Genomic DNA, 3,721 nt, shown 5'->3' with positions numbered 1-3,721 from the left:
GAAGCCTCGAGTGACTCATCCTGCTTTGCACAGAACCCCGAGCGACCGCCGCCCTCGGAAGGTTCCAGAAGGTTCTAGGGAATCCTGGAGCATCCCAGGGAATCCTGGGAAATCCCAAAGGATTCTGGAGGATCCCAGAGGATCCCGCGGAGTCCTGGAGCGTCCCAGAAAATTCCGGGAAATCCCAAAGGATCCTGGAGGATCCTGGAGAATTCCAGGAAATCCTAAAGGATCCTGGAGAATTCCAGGAAATCCTAAGGGATCCTGGAGAATCCCAAAGGATCCTGGAGGATCCTAAATCATCCCAGGGAATCCTGGAGCGTCCCGGGAAATCCTGGAGCATCCCAGAGAATTTTGGGAAATCCCAAAGGATCCTGGAGGATCCCAGAGAATCCTGGAGGATCCTAAATCATCCCAGGGAATTCTGGGAAATCCCAGAGGATCCCAGGGAGTCCTGGAGGATCCTGAAGCATCCCAGGGAATCCTGGGAAATCCCAGAGGATCCCAGGGAGTCCTGGAGGATCCTAAATCATCCCAGGGAATTCTGGGAAATCCCAGAGGATCCCAGGGAGTCCTGGAGGATCCTGAAGCATCCCAGGGAATCCTGGGAAATCCCAGAGGATCCTGGAGCGTCCTGGAGAATTCCAGGAAATCCCAGAGGATCCTGGAGAATCCCAGAGAATCCTGGAGGATCCCAGAGGATCCCAGGGAGTCCTGGAGCGTCCCGGAGAATTCCGGGAAATCCCAAAGGATCCTGGAGGATCCTAAATCATCCCAGGGAATCCTGGAGGATCCTAGAGGATCCCAGAAGATCCCAAAGGATCCTGGAGGATCCCAGAGCATCCCGGGCAGTCCTGGAGCATCCTGGAAAATTCCAGGAAATCCCAAAGGATCCTGGAGAATCCTGGAGGATCCTAAATCATCCCAGGGAATTCTGGAGGATCCTAGAGGATCCCAGAAAATCCCAAAGGATCCTGGAGGATCCCAGAGCATCCCAGGGAGTCCTGGAACATCCCGGAGAATTTCAAGAAATCCCAAAGGATCCTGGAGAATCCTGGAGGATCCTAAATCATCCCAGGGAATCCTGGAGCATCCCAGAGAATTCCAGGAAATCCCAAAGGATCCTGGAGGATCCCAGGGAGTCTTGGAGCGTCCTGGAGAATTCCAGGAAATCCCAGAGGATCCTGGAGCGTCCCGGGGAATTCCAATAAATCCCAGAGCATCCCGGAGAGTTCCGGGAGATCCCAGAGAATCCCAGGGAATCCTGGAGGATCCCAAATCATCCCAGGGAATTCTGGAGGATCCCGGGGAATTCTGGACCGCCCTGGACCATCCCAGGGAATCCTGGAGGATCCCAGATCATCCTGGGAAATCACAGAGGATCCCAGAAAATCCTGGAGCTTCCCAAGGGATCCCAGAGGATCCCAGAATATCCTGGAGCATCCCAGGGCACCACAATGGATCCCAGAGGATCCCGGAGTCGGAGCCGGATCCCAGCCGAGGGCTCCGGGAAAAGGGGGATCCACCCGATCCCGAGGGAGTGTGGGGGTGGGGCCAGAGGATCCCCAAAATTCCAGAATGTTCCAGAAAACAGCGGCACCCAGAATGCACAGGGTCCTGAAATAGCCCGAAATCCAGCGGATCCCAAAATTTCAGGGGAAGCCTGGAATGCCCCAGGATCCCAAAATCCCAGAGGATCCCAAAATCCAAGGGAAGCCTGGAACGCCCCAGGATCCCAAAATCCAGAGAATCCCAAAATCGTGTGGAAACCTGGAATGCCCCAGGATCCTAAAATCCAGCGGATCCCAAAATCCTGAGGGACCCCCAAAATCCTGGGGGAAACCTGGAACGCCCCAGGATCCCAAAATTCCGGAATATCCCAGAAAACAGCGGCACCCAAAATGCACAGGGTCCTGAAATATCCCAAAGTTTAGCGGATCCCAAAATTCCAGGGGATCCCAAAATCCCAGGGAAACCTGGAATGCCCCAGGACCCCAAAATCCCACAGGATCCCAAAATCCCTGGGAAATCCTAGAATGCCCCAGGACCCCAAAATCCCACAGGACCCCAAAATCCAGGAAATCCCAAAATCCCGGGGAAAGCCTGGAATGCCCCAGGACCCCAAAATCCCACAGGATCCCAAAATCCAGAGAATCCCAAAATCCTGGGGAAACCTGGAATGCCCCAGGACCCCAAAATCCCACAGGATCCCAAAATCCCAAGGAAACCTGGAATGCCCCAGGATCCCAAAATCCCACAGGATCCCAAAATCCAGCAGATCCCAAAATCCCAGGGAAATCCTTGAATGCCCCAGGACCCCAAAATCCAGCAGATCCCAAAACCCTGTGGGACCCCCAAAATCCAGGGAAGCCTGGAATTCACCAGGATCCCAAAATCCCACAGGATCCCAAAACCCCGGGGATCCCAAAATCCTGGGGAAGCCTGGAATGCCCCAGGACCCCAAAATCCCACAGGACCCCAAAATCCCACAGGATCCCAAAATCCAGAGAATCCCAAAATCCAAGGGAAGCCTGAAACGCCCCAGGACCCCAAAATCCCTCAGGATCCCAAAATCCCACAGGACCCCAAAATCCACACAGATCCCAAAATCCCAGAATATCCCAGAAAACAACGGCGCCCAAAATGCGTGGGATCCTGAAATATCCCAAAATTTAGCGGATCCCAAAATTCCAGGGGATCCCAAAATCCCAAGGAAATCTGGAATGCCCCAGGACCCCAAAATCCCACAGGATCCCAAAATCCCGGGGAAGCCTGGGATGATCCAGGATCCCAAAATCCCACAGGATCCCAAAATCCCAAGGAAACCTGGAATGCCCCAGGACCCCAAAATCCCACAGGACCCCAAAATCCAGAGAATCCCAAAATCCAAGGGAAGCCTGGAATGCCCCAGGATCCCAAAATCCCACAGGATCCCAAAATCCAGCAGATCCCAAAATCCAAGGGAAGCCTGGAACGCCCCAGGATCCCAAAATCCAGGGGATCCCAAAATCCTGGGGAAACCTGGAATGCCCCAGGATCCCAAAATCCCACAGGACCCCAAAATCCAGAGAATCCCAAAATCCCAGGGAAACCTGGAACGCTCCAGGATCCCAAAATCCCACAGGACCCCAAAATCCTGTGGGACCCCCAAAATCCCGGGGAAGCCTGGAATGCCCCAGGGCCCCAAAATCCCACAGGACCCCAAAATCCAAAGAATCTCAAAATCCCAGGGAAACCTGGAGTGCCCCAGGACCCCAAAATCCCACAGGATCCCAAAATTCAGGCGATCCCAAAATCCCGGGGAAGCCTGGAATGCCCCAGGGCCCCAAAATCCCACAGGACCCCAAAATTCAGCAGTGCTGGGGGGACCCCAAAAATCCAATGGGATCCCCAAAAATCCAACAGTGCCCCAAAATCCGGCAGTGCCCAAATCCTGCAGGACCCTAAAATCCAGTGGGACCCCAAAATCCCGTGGCACCCCAAAATCTGACACTGCCACGAGATCCCCGAGGCCGAGGGGACCCCAAAATCCTGTGGCACCCCAAAATCTGGCAGTGCCCAAATCCCATGGAACTCTTGAGACCGGGAGGAATCCAGAATCCCGTGGGACCCTAAAATCCAGTGGGACCCCAAAACCTGGCACTGCCACGAGACCCCCAAAACCGAGGGGACCCCAAAATCCAGCGGGACCCCAAAATCCCGTGGGATCCCAAAATCCCGA

The sequence above is a fragment of the Fringilla coelebs genome, assembly GCF_963513975.1.
Source record: "Fringilla coelebs genome assembly, contig: SCAFFOLD_280, whole genome shotgun sequence".
NCBI lineage: Eukaryota > Metazoa > Chordata > Aves > Passeriformes > Fringillidae > Fringilla > Fringilla coelebs.
Note: the sequence above shows the minus strand (reverse complement) of the source record.